Source organism: Taudactylus pleione, unplaced genomic scaffold (genome assembly GCF_031769625.1).
Source record: "Taudactylus pleione unplaced genomic scaffold, aTauple2 ptg001274l, whole genome shotgun sequence".
NCBI lineage: Eukaryota > Metazoa > Chordata > Amphibia > Anura > Myobatrachidae > Taudactylus > Taudactylus pleione.
In genome coordinates, this window is record NW_028285674.1 from 1,901,254 (window position 1) to 1,922,384 (window position 21,131).

Genomic DNA, 21,131 nt, shown 5'->3' on the forward strand with positions numbered 1-21,131 from the left:
CCCAAACCGACCGGGGTGTAATACCACAGCCAAGATATCCTATTAATGGGTCTCCATGGCCAAAGCATTCTCACCCCAAGCCAGTCAAGCCAAGCCGGGGATCTCAGTGGAGTTGGGAACCCCCCCAAAAAAAGTGGTCCTTCCTCTCCCAAAACACCAGGGTTGGTCTGGAGCCCAAGGCTCTTCCCTGCACCCCTGGATCGGTGGGAATGGGGGTAATAAAGTGTTAAATAGTAGTAAACTATTGTATTTTAATACTGGTGGATTATCTACCAGGATTTATTGTAAGGAAACGGCCAAAAATATTTTGCTTTTGGTGGACAGTTTTCACCCAAATCCTTTGAAGCGAGGCCTTCCTTTCTCCCAACTATTTAGATTTGTATGGATTACTTCCAACATTCATGACTTACTTGTTCCCTACAGGAGATGGGACAAAGGTTTATCAATAGGGGCTACCAGAGTCATGAAATTGAGGAGGCGATTAATAAATGTATGCAAATTAAGCGAGAGGACACTCTTAGTAACAAAGATTCCAAGACTGAAGGTTCTAGGATGATATTTTACACCATCTACTGAATTGCCTCCAAACACATCCGTGAGGTTGTGTTGCGACATTCGCATATTTTACAGTCTGATGAGAACATTGGACGCTTTTGCTGTGATAAACCACTCTTCGCTTATAAAAGAAGTACCAACATCAAACAAATGATTTCTAAATCTGATATAGGGCCCATTTCCAATAAAAGCTTGCTACGGTCCAAAAATGGAGCCTACAAATGCCATGAATGTGTCAACTGTCAATTTTTAATGCTTGGTGCTCATTTTGTGGATCCCAAAGAGGACATTAAATATGAAATTCAACACCATCTAGACTGCAATTGCCATTTTGTTTTCTAATTAAATGCCCTTGCAACCTACTTTATGTGGGTAAAACTATCTGTACCCTCAAAGAGAGGATTGCCCTCCATCGGTCTTCCATTAAGAAAGCCCTTCAGATGGTTGATACCAATACCCTTCCGCTGGCGAGACATTTCGTGACAGCCAAACACCTTATTAAGGATTTCAGATGTATGCCAATTGATTGCATTCCTCCTACGAGGGGGTGACAGGAACAGACTCTTGTTGTAGAAGGAGAGTTTTTTTTATTGAGGGTCAATATCTGAGTTGCTTTCTGTGATTTATATCCTGAATTGATATCTTTATAGGTTATGTAATGCACTATATGCCAGTTTACTTTTCACTATATTTTCCTATTTATTTTATTTAGTCTGCTTTATTATTTAGATCTATGCATTGTTTTTGATGTGCACGTACACCATTTATAGCCGCCTGTCCGCTTTTACTATGCATATAGACCTCTAGCATAGTAATATTACATATTCACAACAGGCCATGTTGTATTATATGGGTAGACTATAGATCCCTTTATGGATGTGTTTTATTATTGTCCACATGTAGTTTCATTATAATCATGGTGCCATTAGGTTACTTTGACTTCCTTACAGCTAGCGTTGCCTGGCCGACGGTTGTGTCACTTCTGATCATGTGATCGGGTTCTATTCATCAGATCCTACATATGCGTCACGTCACTTCCGGTCCCGTTGCGGACAGCGATGGAGACGTGAACACATGCAGGTGAGTTGCAGTTTGTGTGATTGGTTTGGCTGTTTAATGGTGTCTCATGCCACAGTTTTTCTGTTCATGAGAAAGGCGCTGCTGAAACAGCTGTCGAACAGATCAGCAACCATGTGGGTCCTGTGAGATGTTGATGTATTGACAGTTGTGGTGACCACCCTGGCTTGGCTGAGTATTCTGTTCCAATGGTATGCCACTTTTATATTGGATCTCACTATACTCTGATACATTTCATGTTGCTGCTGATTCCATGATGCTGCTGAATTTTTTTTTACAAATATATATGATTTTTTTGCATTTATAAATGGATGTGCTGGTTCTTTGTGTGAACCATCTACCTATACCTTTATATACCAAGCACTCCCCTGCTTTTATATATAAGAGTGCAACTGGGTTTTGATCTCTCTCTCTCTCTATATATATATATATATATATCTATATGCTGTATATACACATACATAATATAATGGTGATTAATTCATATTTTTAAATAACTATATAGAATTTGTAAATGTACAGCAGCTTTCAGCAGCGAGCAGCAGTTGTATCACCACTACAGTGTCTAAGAATGGACAACCAAGTCACTCACACAGACTCACAGTTACAGGCTACAGCAGTGGCGCACTCGGCTCTTCCCTCAGTCACACACTACCTTCCCTTGTCTTCGTCACACAAACAAGACTGCCCACGGTCAGGGCCGGATTATACGCGGGGCGGAAGGGGCGGTCGTCCCAGGGCCCCCACACATAGAGGGCCCCCACAACTAGTGAAAAAAAAAAAAAAAACACAGCAGCTACACTCCGATTCTTCTCGGCGGCTGCTCAGCTGTTCCCTTACAGCAGCCGCCACGGAGTTTCACTGCGGGTTACGCAGCTGAGCTCAGCCGCGCTGCACACAACATGCAAAAAATATAGCGTCCACAGGCACAGAAAAGCTCCGGTCACATACTGTGGGTAGCTCACACATGCTGCGAGCAGCGCTGGATGATGGAGCCACCAATCGGCAGCGCTCAGGAGCTGAGTGTAAGTAACAGACACTCCGGTCCGGGTGCCAATGTGCCTCTCTCTGTTACCGCTGCAGGGGCGTTGCAGCAGTAGCTGCCGGGGGGGGGGAGGAAGGAGACTTGTGGTGCCGCAGGCCGCAGCTCTACCCGGCCTCTGGGGCACGATGGCAGATTATCTTTGCCCTGATGAGCCGGGGAAACTGCTATGTCCCGGATGATGCTTTTCAGCGCAGCAGCTCTTCAGGAGACGGACTCATCTACAAGTGAGTGACCCTAAGCTCTCTGCTCTGTGTAATGTGGGGAGACTGTCTCCTGTCTGTCTGCTAAGGAGAGGGTTCAGTCACATTTCTGGGAGGGCTACCATTCAGGAGTTGTGGTACCATAAGTCCCAGCATGATGTGCCAGGGGTGTGAGGGAATCATAAGTCCCAGGATGACATGCCAGGAGACCATAAGTCTCAGCATGATGTGCCAGGGGACCATAATTCCCAGTGTGACGTGCTGGCTCAGTGATAAAAAGTTAGTGTGTTTTATTTATATATATATATATATCAGTATCCACAGGGTGGGACTCCGTAAAGAAAAACTTCAAACAACACTGCTGAGTCTGCAACGTTTCAGCGCTGTAATCGGCGCTTTATGCTTGACAAAATCGCTGATTAAAGCGCTGAAATGTTGCAGACTCAGTAGTGTTGCTTGAAGTTTTTCTTTATGGAGTGCCGCCATGTGGATACTATATTCAGTTTGTCCTGGTTTCCAGGGTGGGGGCACCCAGTTGGCTATGATCTGTACCTCGTGAGTGCCAGATCTTGGTTATACATATATATATATATATATATATATATATATAAAATTACACACACACATGTGTAGTCTCATATTTCCACCAAACCTGAAACCAACTGTGGCTGGACTGGGGACGTACAGTTTATGATAATCCAATCTGTGATGTCTGCCTCATACATGGGGAAACGCCATCTTGGGCATGAGTCCGCTTTGCACTTTCAACCCTCTGCTCTGGTTCTGACTCCAGAACATATGATGACGTCAGACCTCGCGAGACCAGGGCTGGCCCGAGCCTATTTTTTTGGAAAGCGAACATAGATTTTAGTGTCCCTTGGTGATATATATATCTGGGATAGCCTATAATGCTGTTCAATACTTCACCTCTAAGTTAGTGTGTCACATATATGGTATCCTTGATAACGGGCACGTGGCCAGAAACGCAGTTGGATTAAAGGCTTTTATTTACACTAAGACGCTGAGTGCCACCGGTTCTTTTTGCTCCTGTGTGTATGTATATATATATATATATATATATATATATATATATATAAATATATAATATATATACACATACATATATACACACATACACTGTGTGTATATTTATTACACGCCGTGTATGTATGTATGTATATATAGCTACAGTGTTTGTGTGTGTGTGTGTATATATATATACACACACACACACACAATACATACATATATACATACATATACACATTTTCTTTATTTTATAACATTGCCAATATATCAATTTAATAATGTTATTGATAGGGGCCCCCACAAGTTTGTTGCCCAGGGTCCCCCACAGACCTTAATCCGGCCCTGCCCACGGTCACCCAGACTGCCTGCTGCCTGTCGGTAGCCCCTCCCTCCCAGTTACCATCCGCTGCCCCCGGAGCCTGGAGCCCAGTGAAGATAGAGAGCCAACTGCAAAAGTTTGGTAAACATGAATTGGGAAAAAAAAAAAAAGTTGAAGAGAAAAAAAACGCCTACTGTTGTGCTGCGGGTGGCCCGGGCCCCCTTCCATTGCCGGGCCTGGGTATTAAGTACCTGCTCCCCCCCTCTTGGCGCCCCTGCTGATATCATTCAGAGTGCTGGGGGATACCCTAGGCTGTTTCCTGTAAATTTCCAATTTAGGCAGAAATTAATGAAAAGTACTTCCGATTTGAGCCGATGGTGAATTCATTTCTAGTGAAAAAATGGCCGAATTTGCGGCATTAACTCACCCAATTTCCACCCCAAAAGGTGAACAAAACATCCGACTTTAATGATAGTAAATTCCTGATTTGCAAAAAAGTGATATTTTCACACGAGATAGCAATCTCGGATCAACACGAATTTTAGTAAATTTACCGCATAGAGTTAAACCATTATACATTTTAAAAGTTTGGACTCATCTTAGTACACTATTACCATAAATGTACAGTAAAACTGTGATCTTCAAAAGACATAATTTATGGCAAAATATGCAAAATGAGAATGACTCAGACAGGTATTTGTGCTTATAATGGATCTCATTGTTTGCAGAAGACAGTCAGTGATCTTTCTTATTTTACTTGTAGTTTTTAAGGAGAACAGTGGGTTTGAGCACTTGATACAGGTATCACAGGCAGGACAATGGCTTTGGTCAATAAAGTGGGAGTCATGAGCCGGGTAAACACTAGACGATATGTCATCTGATGTAGCAGATCAGACAACATATCAGCCAGTGTGTACAGGCTATGTTGCTGACAATGCGCGCTCTTCAGCTCATCATCAGCAACAACGTCCCTCGGACCTGCATGCAGGTCCGACGGGTGATACCATCAGTGGGTACCATGTTGCCAAATGCAGCATGGACCCTCCATCGCTCCTGGCATTGGCAAGTGTGTATGCACTTGCCGATGCCTGGACTCCCGATGAGGTCCCGTCGTGAACAAGATCGTGCCTTTTAGTATGTACCCAGCATTACTGACTATAACTGACAAGTTGTAGATCAATTCACGTGTAATAACACCTGTAGAAAACAAAATAACATGGTGTGAAAGGGAAATGAAGAGGCAGTTTTTTCTCTTTTTACTTTTTGGTGGTCTTTTTATACTTTGTGTACAGTAATGTCACCTGCAGTAGAGCTTGATGTTGCAGAAATTGAAAAAAGTTCCAGTCAGCTACTTCTGACACTAAGCATCACTTCTGCTGTTCATCCAGGTTCCCTTACACAGTGAGAGAATAAATGATTTGGTGTAGTGGGATGCGGTCATAATACCGAACGTGGGGATTCCAGCGATCAGAATGCTGGCGCCAGAATCCCGACAACAGGCAGAATCCCGGTGAAGGCATCATGACCGCCAGCATCCCAAAGGTAAGTAGAGGGGTTAGGTGGAGGGTTAGCATTAGGGTTAGGAATTAGGCACTAGGGGGAGGGTTAGGGTTAGGAACTAAGGGGGAAGGGTTAGGTTTAGAGTGTGAGGAGGGGGAGGTTAGGTTTAGGGTGCGAGGATGGGGAGGTTAGGTTTAGGGTGCAGGGAGGGGGAGGTTAGGTTTAGGGTGTGAAGATGGGGAGGTTAGGTTTAGGGTGCGGGGAGGGGGAGGTTAGGTTTAGGGTGCGGGGAGAGGGAGGTTAGGTTTAGTGTGCGGGGAGGGGGAGGTTAGAGTGCGGGGAGGGGGAGGTTAGGTTTAGGGTGCGAGGATGGGGAGATTAGGTTTAGGGTGCGGGAAGGGGGAGGTTAGGTTTAGGGTGCGGGGAGAGGGAGGTTAGGTTTAGGGTGTGGGGAGGTAAGGGTGCAGGGAGGGGGAGGTTAGGTTTAGGGCGCGAGATGGGGAGGTTAGGTTTAGGGTGCGAGGATGGGGAGGTTAGGTTTAGGGTGTGGGGAGGGGGGAGTTTAGGTTTAGGGTGCGGGGAGAGGGAGGTTAGGTTTAGGGTGCGGGGAGGGGGAGGTTAGGGTGCGGGGAGGGGGAGGTTAGGTTTAGGGTGCGAGGATGGGGAGGTTAGGTTTAGGGTGCAGGGAGGGGGAGGTTAGGTTTAGTGTGCAGGGGAGGGGGAGGTTAGGTTTAGGGTGCGGGGAGGGGGAGGTTAGGTTTAGGTTGTGAGGATGGGGAGGTTAGGTTTAGGGTGCGGGGAGAGGGAGGTTAGGTTTAGGGTGCAAGTAGGTGGAGGTTTGTTTTAGGCACTAGGAGGAGGGTTAGGTTTAGGCACCAGGGGGAGGTTAGGTTTAGGGTGCGAGGAGGGGGAGGTTAGGTTTAGAGTGCGGGGAAGGGGAAGGTTAGGTTTAGGGTGCAGGGAAGGGAGATTAGGTTTAGGAACTAGGGGGAGGTTAGATTTAAGCACCAGGAAGGCAGGGTTAGGGGTAGGGAGAGGGGGAGGGTTAGGCTTAGGATACCGACCAACAGGTGTCGGTATGCTAACCCTGTTGGAATGCTGGCATCGGGATTCTGAGCACCAGCATCCCGTACCCATCCCAGTGTAGTAGCCCAATTCACTTAAAAACGGGAAATCATCACTACTGTATGTAGAAAAGCAATGCACAATTAACAATCAAGTAATTTGATAGTAATTGAAACATTGATCTAAGGTTCACTTGGACTTAAGTTCCAGTTCTTCTTTAAAACACGCTTCTTGCTTTATGGTCATCTAGAATTTAGTTGCCTATAGTAAGATCATTGAAACTTGTTGTATGTATTCATTAGTTACCTTGATCTCCAACTGTTTGCTGAATAAGATCTGCAGCACTCTATATGAAGTCCAATTCGCTTCTTTAAAAAAAATTGGAAACTGAAAAGATCTATATGCCTCAAAATCAGTACTAGTTTATTAATTGAGACACATTCACTACCTACACCTACTAAAGTCACTAGGCTCTTCTTAATGAAAATGCAATACGTTATTGAAACAGTATAGATTGCTATATCATGTTTGACCTGCAGTAAACTGAGCAATTATCTGCTTATCACTAGGAGAATCAGTGCTTGGCTCAGCTTTTTGTACATGTTCTTTCTTTCATACTTTAAAACACAACTTCAGGGTATTCAGCTTGCAATGGTTACCTACAAGATCAATCTCATTCCTTCTTAAGAAGAAATGATAGCAGAAGATTAAAGGCCACTCAGCAATGTCAGTGGCAGGACAGAGAGAGATCCTATTTAAAATATTTTATTAGGGCACTGAGTTGCCAGCACTTAAATTTGGTGAGCGTACAATTGGCAATTTGAGAACAAAAATAATGGATTTTAGTCCTAACCACCAATACACCTCAGTGGGCTCTACAGGTTAAATCTAGATTCAGCAATAAGACAGAAAGCCAAGACTGGAACTATTACTGCATATTCCTATCAGTTTCCAAAGGGTTGAGACAGCTCAGAACACTTTTGATGCTTTCTTATACTCTCTGGCGAAAGCCTCAATAGATACGGCCACGTAGCTTCAAAAAAATTTACTTTGTAAGACAGGGGATGATCTCTGACATCCTTCATTTTCTGCTCCTATGGCAATCTATGGATTGTACTGGACTAAACCTCCCATGCTCACTCGCTGAGCTGTGAATATGTTGTGATTGTATTACATAAGTAATACCTCCCCTGACTTACCATCTCTGAATATCTTAAGACCATTTATCATTCCATGGGGAAACTGTTCGCAGTTTCTTTGTCTTGTAAAATAATTACAACTCCTCCATTATGATTAATAATAATTAGGGGATATGCAGTGTTCCCCATGGGAAGAAATATATATTCATTTTGAAGCAGTTGATATGAGATTATACTGTAAATTACTTAGATTAGCTATGAGCTGTTTACAAAATCATATTTGATTGCTCTAAACTAGTCCTATTTTAAAGAGCAATTGGGTTCCTTAAACAACAGGAGACCAAATCACACAGGAATTTCATACATTGCAAAAACATTTTATCATAAGTAATCGATTAAAAGCTTTTGTAAAAAAATATTACAGACAAGATATTGCAAGTAACCATAAATGCAGAACAGTTTACAATTAAGCCATCAACATTGCTGAAATGGTGTTGTGTATGCAGTTTTGCAATACTATATATACCTTTTAAACTGATACTGGTCAGAATGAAAACTGTCCCTGTAAGCAGTTTAATCACAAAAGATTCAGATATCATATTACAGTACTTAGAAGAGCTGTCATTTCTTTCTATTAAAAACACATAGTCCATCTTCTGGGACTGTCATTTGCTACTCCCTCATTCATTAGGCCATTAGGCAGAGCCAAATATAAAAATATATATATATTGTCATTTTGGAACAATATCTTGCTTGTTGCATTAGTTAGTATGACAACCAACAATTCTTAGCTTTCAATTTATTGCATACTTTCCCACTCTACCAGAATGGCTGGAAGGATTGAAGGGTGCTTCCAGCCACACGGGAAAAGTAGGCAAGTCTCCCATATCCTTCTCCACCGCTCACACACCCCATAGCCCCACCTCCACCTGCTTGCACCCTCCTATGGCCACGCACTTACAGAGCAAAAGTCAGTTTGAGGCAGAGGGGGGGTTATGACACGATTCCCTGTGAATTGCGTCATCATGGCCCCGTCTCCCCACTATAAAATGCCTGTTTTCTCAGTACTGTATACTTGGAATGGGATCAAGATGGTGCAATCATGACACCACACCCACTGCACTGCACACTTTCCCAGCTGTCACGCCCCTTCTCTGCCGACCTGGCTGCCCCCTGAGCAAAGTCAGTAAGTATGATTTTTTTGTCCTTTTATGTTCTTCATACATATCACTGTTACGCAATGATGACAACTGAATCACAGTCACTAGAAATTTGGCATGGAAGATTTTGTCACCTTGGATACGACAGTGTTCAGACATTACAAAACGGGATTGTCACAGGAATGTCAGTGAGTGATGCAGAGAAACGTGTGTGAGAGCTGTATAGTAGGAAAACAAGTAGGCAGTAAAGTCAGTAAATGGATACAATACTTTGTGACATTCATAGATGATTTTACAAGATTGACACGTGTGTACTTCATCAGAGAGAAGACTGAAGTAGCAAAGAAGTTTGCAGACTAGAAAAAAACTTGTAAAGGATAAAATTGGTTACAGACTCAAGACCCTGAGATCTGATAATGGAGGAGAATACCTAAACAGAGACCTGGAACTCTTCATCAATTGACCATTGCTTATACTTCTGAGCAGTGATGGACTGGGGCTGCTGAACAGTCACCCTGGCAGTCACCCTGCAAGTGGCCTCACAGGGGCATGCCGGGAGTAATGGGGGCCTGGCCTCATTGCACACCCTCACCTTTCAGTATCCCAGCTGAGCAGAGTGCTGGGAGGTGGAGCTGCTCAGTCTGGGTTTGACATCGTACTGGCCCATCTGGACATCGCCCTTCTGGCATTTGCCAGAAGTGCCAGATAGTGTGAGTAAATGAGCAAACCATACACCAGTGGAGAAAGCAATATGTATGCTAAAGGACGCAAGCCTAGACAAACAATTTTGGGCAGAAGTCGTGTCCACAGCAGTTTATCTCAAGAACTGTTCTCCTACAGTTACCCTAAAGTACAAAACACATATTGAAGAGTGGTATAAAAGCAAACAACTTAGATCTTTTGGAAGTGCACATACCAAAAGAAAGAAGATGCAAGCTGGATTCAAAATCTGCAAAGTGCATCATACTTGGTTACTGCCATGAGAGTAAAGGTTACATATTATTGGAATTGATGCCAAAAAGCTTATCAAGTCTAGAGATGTCATATTCAAAGAAGTTGGTAGTTGATATGCATTGATATGTGTCACTGGACATGACAACAGCTGGAAATGCACCTGTACCAGAGGCTACCCATGGAAATTCAACCACAGAAAAGATTTTCTGCAAGGTCAAATATGGCAAACCACCTAATAGGTATGATGAGGAATTTGCAAATATTGCATCCAGTGGACCTGAATATTTGAGAACCAAAGTCAAGATCTGACTGGTATGAATAGAAAATAAGTAGAGATGTGTGGATCCGGTTCCCAGAGAACCGACAACAACCGAATTTAGGGGTTCCAAATCGAACCGAATCCAAGTTCGTAATCACTTTGGGGTATCGAGTTGAACTGAGTCCCGGTTCGGATCTTCCAGCATTTTAATGGAGAAGCAGTGTATGCCTCTCAATGGTAAGGTGAACAAGCCATCATTCTGGTGAAACAATCGTCCTAACCTGTGGTCCCAGTCACTGCACGGACCGGACCAACATATCTACTCCTGGTATTGTTTTAATTGTTTAATTTTGTGTCTCCCACTTGAAGACTGCCATCTCTGTTGGAATCAGTGACTGCAGTCATGCTGGGTATGATAAAGCATAGGCAGTCAGGCTGTGTTTCTCCTCCTTAGTTAGAGGGTTGAGCACTGTGTGTTTAATAACATCTCTTCCCCCTCTCCTTCTTCTTATGTGAGGGATATATTTGCAATGGTATAGATGAGTGGGATATATTGTGCACAACTCATAACAACAACATAGAATATTTGCAGGTTATAATAGCACTGCTTTACAATACATGAGGTATGCTGGTGATTACTGCTAATGTTTATTGAACTAGAGTTAAGCAGTACATCATCCTGTCTTTAAATTATCTCCCTGCATGAGGGATACATTTACCAACAGGCGATGTATTCAGTTAATAAATGTTTCAACTAACATGATACATTGTGTATAAATTCACAGGATAATATACTAAGTATCCACAAAGTGTATGTGTATATATATATATATATATATATATATATATATATATATATATATATTGTGATAGGATCACTGGTAAAGTGGTCTGTGGCAGGTACATTTGTCCCAGATTCCTGTCTTTTGTGTTTTAAACCCCCAGGAGAAAGTCTGCAGTGTAGCAGACTTGAGTTTCGGCTTTTTGAAAAGCCGTTTGGGACCTGGGGGTTGTGGGTGAGAGGTGAGGGAGGGCTCCACCCACGGCCACTCCAGGTTTTGGTTCTCTTAGCCTGGTAACAGGCTTGTTAGGGTTTCCACCTGAGAGTGGCCAATATAAGCCCAGTGTGTTGAGGGCTGATTGTCTCACCTGGGAGAGCAGACAGGGAGTTTGCTCAGAGACACTGGAAAACCTAACTGTGAGTGTTGTGCTGTGCCTTGTTTGCTGGTGAGGGCATTAGGCCCTGCCAGGTTCTGGTAGTGAGGGAACCACCTGTAAAGTTAGAGCCCGGCCAGGGCTAGGTTTTATGTTTATGGTTTCTTTTGTTGTTTCTGTTTTGCACAATAAAGACTGGCGCCGACCAGCTTGTACTCGCTTCCAGACTGGTGTGCTGCTTCCCTGCTGCTGTGTGTGTGTGTAAGGAAGGAGTCCCCTACCCAGGAGAGGGACCTCCTAATCTGACTGTGTCACAATATGGTGAAGAATGCGGGCATCCACACACACTGAAGTTGCAGCGAGAGGAAAACTTTCCATTTAAAAATTAAAGGGACAGACACCCAATTTGTGAGTGTGGAAATAACACTGTGTCCTTGGAGTCCCATAGAGGAGGCGTCAGCCAATGCTCAGAGAGGCAAGGATCAGCTTCCAACCTACACCCCAGGACAAAATGGAGGAAATTATTAAAGCCTTGCTCCAAGCTACAACAGCTCAGCAGGAATCTACCAGAACTCAGCAGGAGACGAACAAACTTCAGCAGGAATCTACCTGGGCTCAGCAGGAATCTACCAGGGCTCAGCAGGAATCCACCAGGGTGCAACTGTTGGCCTTGGAGACAGCCCAGAGGCAACAACAGGTCGCCATCGAGGAAACCCGCCAGGCCTTAGCGGAAAACAGCCAGGCCATAAGAGAGGTGGTACAGCACCTGGTTGTCCGGCCCAGAGATGTTACTACTGGTCCTCCCACCACCACTCACTCCGTACGAGCCAGTCACTTCCTCCAAAAGATGACTTCGGGCGATGATGTGGAGGCCTATCTCGCCGCATTTGAAAGAACAGCCGAAAGGGAGAGTTGGCCCAAGGAGCAGTAGGCAAGTCTGGTGGCACCTTTTTTGTCTGGGGAGCCACAAAAGGCCTATTTCGACTTATGCCTGGCTGATGCCAAGGACTATAAATAACTAAAACAGGAGATCCTAATTCGCTTGGGAGTCACAACCTTTGTTCGTGCCCAACGGGTCCACCGCTGGGAGTTCCATAAGGACAAGCCTCCACGTTCACAGATGCATGACCTCGTCCATTTGTCCTCAAAATGGCTACAGCCCGAGATGCTGACGGGACCACAGATCGTGGAAAGGGTCATGATGGACCGGTACCTGCGATCATTACCTGTGACTCTGCGCAAGTGGGTGAGCCATGCAGACCCTAAGTCCGCGGACCAGTTGGTCGAGCTGGTGGAGAGGTACATGGCGGCTGAGGAGCTGATGAGTATGCCCCACCGAGCCCCGATGGCGCACCGGCAAACTCCCACAGACACTGGTAAGACTGTTCCAGGGGAGAAGGGTGCTGGGCGGTGGAATGTACCTAAGACTGAGGGTGTAGAACCTGGAGACAGGCCTTCCAGGCCGGGAAGGTTCTTGCCCCGTAAACGACTAGACATTAAGATGACTCAGTGTTTCCGATGTGGTGGCTTCGGCCATATTGCCGCTAATTGTTCACTTACAACTGAACCTATGCAATGTGATACTGCTCATGTCTACCGCAGGGGGTCGTTCTTTGCACAGATAGCCTGTACGGCTGACCGGCAGGCTGAGACTGATAAGCACATGTGTGTACTCACTGTAGATGGCAACCGAGTAGAGGCACTGTTAGACTCTGGTAGCTTGGTGACACTTATAAAAACTGAGCAGGTGAACCCCTTGCGGCATGAGGGGAAAACTGTTGGTGTGACCTGCATACATGGGGATACTCGATATTATGTTACTGCCGAGGTGAACATCGAGACACCATGTGGTTCTGCTATAGTTTCTGTAGGTTTGGTGCGTGGTCTGATGTACGATGCAATATTGGGGAGAGACTTTGCTCACTTCTGGAAGTTGTGGGAAAGCCGTTTTGTTCCAGAAATGAACAACCCCGATCCATTTGAGAAGGTTGCCGATGTAGTGGAGGAGGGAGTTTCTTCTGAGTCAGAGTTATTCCCTTTTTCTACTATGATTGGCGAACTAGAGAATGCGGAGCGTGACGGTGGCCCGCCAACTGATGTGCCTCCCATTGAGGTGGGAAGTGTTGTTGGGCCAGGTGATCATCTGCCTTATTTAGAGGTCAGAAGAGAGGTCTTTGCCGTGGAGCAGTTGAATGACCCTACTTTGGTAAAAGCCAGGGAGAATGTAAAAGTAGTTGATGGTAAACCCGTAGACCCTGATAGTCCTTTGTCCTATCCCCACATGGCAATGTGGCAGGATTTGTTATATCAGGTGACTAAGAAGGGGGAAGATGTTGTGGAACAACTAATAGTTCCCAAAGCCTACAGAAGAGCAGTGTTGGATCTGGCCCATGGTCATATAACGGCAGGCCATCTAGGGGTAGAGAAAACCACTGAGCGAATAATGCAGAGGTTTTTCTGGCCCAGGCTTCATAAAGAGGTATCTGACTTTTGCGCATCCTGCCCTGAGTGTCAGTATCATGCTCCCAGGCCACATTTTAAGGGTCCACTAGTTCCATTGCCTATTATAGAGGTGCCTTTTGAAAGAATAGCGATGGATTTGGTTGGACCCTTAATGAAGTCTGCCAGGGGACACCAGTATATTCTGGTCATAATGGATTACGCTACCAGGTACCCGGAAGCGATCCCGTTGCGCAATACGTCAACCAAGACCATTGCCAGAGAGCTAGTCTTTAGCAGGCTGGGTATACCTAAGGAGATACTAACTGACCAGGGTACACCGTTTATGTCCAAAGTCATGAAAGAGTTATGCCGCCTGTTCAAAATCGAACAGTTAAGAACTTCGGTTTATCACCCCCAAACCGATGGGCTGGTCGAGAGGTTTAACAAGACGTTAAAACACATGCTTAGGAAAGTGGTCGACAAGGATGGTAGGGATTGGGATTACTTATTGCCGTATTTATTGTTGGCCATAAGAGAGGTTCCCCAGTCCTCCACCGGGTTTTCACCCTTCGACTTGTTGTATGGGAGACACCCAAGGGGGTTACTAGACATTGCCAAAGAGACATGGGAGGGGCAGTCTAGTCCTTACAAAACGGTGATTGAGTATGTTTCTCAAATGCAGGAGAGAATTGCTGCGGTAGTGCCGATAGTGAGAGAGCACCTGGAACAGACTCAACAGGCACAGCAGAGGGTATACAACCGCAATGCTCGGTTACGCAGCTTTGCTCCTGGGGACAGAGTGTTAGTATTGGTTCCCACTGTGGAAAATAAACTTTTGGCTAAATGGCAAGGGCCCTTTGAAATCTTAGAAAGAGTGGGGCAGTTCAATTACAAAGTTTACCAGCCCGGGAAAAGAAAGCCGGAACAGATATACCATATAAATCTGTTAAAGCCCTGGAAAGATAGAACGGTACTGTTGGCCGTCCGAGACCCTCCAGTAAGTCCAGGGCCCTTAGTTCCCGAAGTGACAGTGGCAAAAACCCTGTCGGCAATTCAACAACAAGAGGTCAAGGAGTTTCTGATTAGAAATAGGGTGCTGTTCTCTGACGTACCTGGGAAAACCTCGGTCATTAAACATGACATCATCACTGACCCAGGGGTTAAAGTTAATCTAAAGCCCTATAGGTTACCAGAAGCACAAAGAGAATCGGTGTTGAAAGAAATTAAAAATATGCTAGAGTTAGGGGTTATTGAAGAATCACATAGTGAATGGTCAAGTCCCATTGTTTTGATTCCAAAGCCCGACGGGAGTGTGCGTTTCTGCAATGACTTCCGAAAGTTGAACAGTGTTTCAAAATTCGATGCCTACCCGATGCCAAGAGTGGATGAACTGATTGAGAGACTAAGGATGGCAAGGTATTTAACCACTCTTGACCTAACCAAAGGGTATTGGCAAGTACCGTTAACCGAGAGCACCAAACAAAAGACAGCTTTTTCAGCACCAGAGGGCTTGTTTCAGTACAAGATGTTGCCCTTCCATAGAATGATGGACAGGATTCTAAGGCCCCATAGACGGTATGCGGCTGCTTATCTGGATGACGTGGTCGTTCATAGTCCTGATTGGCAGTCTCACTTACCCAGGGTACAAGCAGTGTTGGACTCCATCTATAAGGCAGGTTTGACAGCCAACCCAAAAAAGTGTTGTCTAGGCATGGAGGAAGTAAAATATCTGGGATACACCATTGGCAGAGGCCTGATAAAGCCTCAGCTCAATAAAGTTGATGCCATACAAAACTGGCCACGGCCTCTGAATAAGAAGCAGGTGAGAGCCTTCTTGGGAATTACGGGGTACTACAGGAGGTGTATACCCAACTTTGCCACCATGGCAGTCCCAATGACTGACCTGACCAAAGGCAAACAAAAAGTCATGGTATAATGGAGTCCTGAGGCAGAGAAAGCTTTTCAGGAGTTGAAAGTAGCGTTGTGTTCCCAACCAGTCCTGATGACTCCTAATTTTGAAAGGGAATTCATAGTACAAACCAATGCATCAGAAGTAGGTTTAGGAGCGGTCCTGTCCCAGAACAAGGAGGGTGAGGAACACCCTATTTTCTATCTTAGCAGAAAGTTGAATGTACATGAGAGAAACTATGCCACAGTGGAGAAGGAGGCGTTGGCCATAAAGTGGGCGTTAGAGGCTCTCAGGTACTACTTGGTCGGAAGAAAGTTCAAATTGATCACTGACCATGCCCCTCTGAAGTGGATGTCTGAAAATAAGGACAGTAATGCGAGAATTACAAGATGGTTCTTGGCTTTACAAACTTTTACATTTTCAGTGGAACACAGGCCAGGAAGCCAGCTGGCCAATGCTGATGCGTTGTCACACGTTCATTGTTTGGGGGCTTCAGTTGTTCCGCCCCACAGGTCGAAACAAAGGGGGGGGATATGTGATAGGATCACTGGTAAAGTGGTCTGTGGCAGGTACATTTGTCCCAGATTCCTGTCTTTTGTGTTTTAAACCCCCAGGAGAAAGTCTGCAGTGTAGCAGGCTTGAGTTTCGGCTTTTTGAAATGCCGGTTTGGGACCTGGGAGTTGTGGGTGAGAGGAGAGGGAGGGCTCCACCCATGGCCACTCCAAGTTTTGGTTCTCTTAGCCTGGTAACAGGCTTGTTAGGGTTTCCACCTGAGAGTGGCCAATATAAGCCTAGTGTGTTGAGGGCTGATTGTCTCACCTGGGAGAGCAGACAGGGAGTTTGCTCAGAGACACTGGAAAACCTAACTGTGAGTGTTGTGCTGTGCCTTGTTTGCTGGTGAGGGCATTAGGCCCTGCCAGGTTCTGGTAGTGAGGGAACCACCTGTAAAGTTAGAGCCCGGCCAGGGCTAGGTTTTATGTTTATGGTTTCTTTTGTTGTTTCTGTTTTGCACAATAAAGACTGGCGCCGACCAGCTTGTACTCGCTTCCAGACTGGTGTGCTGCTTCCCTGCTGCTGTGTGTGTGTAAGGAAGGAGTCCCCTACCCAGGAGAGGGACCTCCTAATCTGACTGTGTCACAATATGGTGAAGAATGCGGGCATCCACACACACTGAAGTTGCAGCGAGAGGAAAACTTTCCATTTAAAAATTAAAGGGACAGACACCCAATTTGTGAGTGTGGAAATAACACTGTGTCCTTGGAGTCCCATAGAGGAGGCGTCAGCCAATGCTCAGAGAGGCAAGGATCAGCTTCCAACCTACACCCCAGGACAAAATGGAGGAAATTATTAAAGCCTTGCTCCAAGCTACAACAGCTCAGCAGGAATCTACCAGAACTCAGCAGGAGACGAACAAACTTCAGCAGGAATCTACCTGGGCTCAGCAGGAATCTACCAGGGCTCAGCAGGAATCCACCAGGGTGCAACTGTTGGCCTTGGAGACAGCCCAGAGGCAACAACAGGTCGCCATCGAGGAAACCCGCCAGGCCTTAGCGGAAAACAGCCAGGCCATAAGAGAGGTGGTACAGCACCTGGTTGTCCGGCCAAATGTAACTAAACATTATGTGAATTATAAAGGTTTATTATTTACCTGTTCTGAGAACTGACATCTCATGTCACAGGATTATTATACAAAGTATCGGCAGAGAATGTGCAAATTAAGCATTGTATTTGTGTTGATAACTGTTACAAATGTTCACAGATTTAAATCATGCTGGAAATTACTGCTAGCATTTATCTAAACTGCTGAAAATACATTTGATGCTTTGTTTGAATCTACTATTATATGAATATGATATCATTGTGTGAATTGCAGAAAATAACCATATATTTGCAGTGAGAACCAATACCTAGGTATTGATCACTTTTCATTTCTTGTGGATGATACATGTCAACAGATTAATGTTAACCATATACTTACCTGTCTGCATTCCATTTCACTTTAATTGGACTCTCATTTTAAGTTTTGTAATAAAAGTGACATTTTAACTTTTTTGACCATTTATCATTACCTAAGAGAGCCCCAAAAAGAGCCCTTCTTTTTTCTCCTCTTTTCTCCTCTTTTACTTCCCTAGCATCCCTTCTGGGCCAGTGGAGCACCACCAACCAATATATTATAATAAAGTCATATTAATGCAAGATATTGAGTTACATTGGGTTACTGATATGATTAATATTATTCAGGTGGTTCAGTGTGGAAGGAATCCTTCCCTTTCCTTTTTCTGAAACCACCTAAGAGGTATGATGAGGACTTTGCAAATATTGCATCCAGTGAACCTTTGAATATTCGAGAACCAAAGTCAAGATCTGACTGGTATGAATGGAAAATAAGTAGAGATGTGTGGATCCGGTTCTCAGAAAACCAACAACAGCCAAATTTAGGGGTTCCAAGTTGAACCGAGTCAAAGTTCGTAATCACTTTGGGTTGCTGATTTCCGGTGTGGATTTACCCACGGTTTGAAACTGAGATTTAAAAATCAAACTCAAGTTTTATATTACAGGTCAAAATGATGTCATTTACAGATCCAAAATTAACACCAAAACCAAAACACATGAGGGTGGTTTTGCAAAACAAAAACACTAAGATGAATCTGGATCCAAAACCAAAACATGGCGGTTGGCGCACATCTCTAAAAATAAAATATTAATGGTACTACCCTTATCAATACCAAAAAAACAGTCTGTTTTGGCTGAAATAACATCAACAAACTTATATATAGTAAGTAAAGTAAACCTTATTCCATAATACTCTAAATTACATTTAGCATATAGTAAGCAAACAATTGCATTCAAATATAATAAAAGGTGTATGTAAAATTACTATAAAAATGTTATAAATTTGTGGAGGAATGGGCAATATGGATCAAAGTCACTGACAGGTGGTGATTCAGCTTGGGATGGAATTGCAAGCAGCTTTGTAATTCCATCCTTGTAAATATGCAAATGCTGCAGGAGGTGTATGACACCTGCCTGCTGCATTTCCAATCCTAGCAGGCTGAGATATCCAGGCGCTGGGCCACCAGCCAGCCAAGCTTAATCAGGCTGGCCAGCTTGCGAGGCCAGGAAACTGTGCCTGTGGACACAGCCCCTGGCCTTGCCATTCCCCCGTTTCTGGGGATGACGGCCAAACCCTGCTATGTGTCCTATGTAGACACACAAAAACATAAGGTCCACACCATGGGGTTATTGAATGGCTATAATCATTAGAATTATAGCACACACTGAAAGCTAGCTCCTGCGGTATAGCTCAACCTCCATGGTATGTATAAGGTAGAGAGACCATCTATAGCTACAATCAATTTATATATATATATATATATATATATATATAGATAGATACAGCAGGTAAAATAAGTATTGACTACATCAACATTTTTCTCATTAAATATATTTGTAATGGGGCTATTGTAATGAAATGTTCACCAAATGTCAGCAACAACCCATACAATGTACACAATTACACATGCAAAGAAATTAAACCATAGATGTCCATAAATTAAGTTATTTGTAATAATGGGAAATGACACAGGGAAAAAGTATTGAACATTTGAAGAAATTAAAAAAGACATGGAAAGCCAAGACACCAGCTAAAATCTATCAATAATTAGAAAGCAATCATGCTCCTTGTCAGTGCAATTTAATATAAAATGGTTCAGTCCCAACTGTACGTATAAAAAGGTGTCTCATTAACAAGGTGTCACACAAGAAACATCTCATGATGGTTAAAAGCAAAAAGCTCTCTCAAGACCTTCACTACTTTATTGTTGCAAAACATACTGATGGCATTGGTTACAGAAGGATTTCTAAACTTCTGAATGTTCCAGTGAGCACTGTTGGGGCCATAATCTGGAAGTGGAAAGGACATCATTTCACCATAAACTAGCTACGACCAGGTGCTTCTCATAGGATGTCTGACAGACGAGTGAAAAGAATTATCAGAAGAGTTGTCCAAGAGCCAAGGGCTACTTATGGAGAGCATCAGGAAGACCTGGAATTAGCAGGTACAATTGTGTCAAATAAAACAAAAAGTAATGCATTCAACCGCCATGGCCTCTATGCAAGCTTACCACTCAAGACTCCATTGCTAAAGAAAAAGCATGTTGAAGCTTGTTTAAAGTTTGCTGCACAACATTTGGACAAGCCTGTAAAATATTGGGAGAATATAGCCTGGTCAGATGAGATCAAAATTTTACTCTTTGGATGCCATAATACACACCATGTTTGGAGGAAAAATGGCACTGCACATCACCGCAAAAACACCATACCAACAGTGAAGTTTGGAGGTGGGAACATTATGGTGTGGGCTGTTTTTCAGCATATGGTAATGATATACTTCATATAAATTGAAGAAAGGATAAATGGAAAAATGTACCAAGACATTCTTGATAAAAATCTGCTGTCATCTACCTGGATGCTGAAGATGAAACTAGGGTGGACATTTCAGCAAGACAATGATCCCAAACACACAGCCAAGGATACTCTCAATTGGTTTCAGAGAAAGAAAATAAAGCTGCTAGAATGGCCCAGTCAATCACCTGACCTGAATCCAATTGAAAATCTATGGAAAGAACTAAAGATCAGAGTTCATTCAGGATTTGAAGACTGTTTGTGTAGAAGAATGGGCCAAAATCACTAGTTTCTCCATAGAGGAGGCATCTTGAAGCTGTCACTACCAACAAAGTCTTTTGTACAAAGTAGAAAATACATTTCAGTAAGCATGTTCAATACTTTTTCCCTGTGTCATTTCACATTATTACACATAACTTAAATTATGGACATCTATGGTTTGATTTCTTTGCATGTGTGGATTGCATGGGTTGTTGCTGACATTTGGTGAAAATTTACTAAGAAAAATGTTGATGTGTTCAATACTTATTTTACCCGCTGTGTGTATATATATATATATATATATATATATATATATAAAATAAAAGCTTCCTTCAGGAGTAAAGCTCAACCTCCTTATGCTGTATAAGGGAAGGAGTACGCTAGCAGCTATAACCAGATTACCACAGTCTAGATGATTTGGAATCAATGTTCATACAGTGCATACTGAGAGCTGCCTTCTGTGGCTGAAATTCCACCTCCATATGCTGTCTGGGGGAGGAAGGCCTCCTGCAGCTACAATCAGCACACCACACTCTTTGAAAAAGACCCCTGCAGAGTGAAACATGTTATGCCGGGTACACACTGAGTGATGTGTACCAGTATGATATGGCGGCCTGACAAGCCAACATATTGTACCTCGGGTACACAATAGAATGAG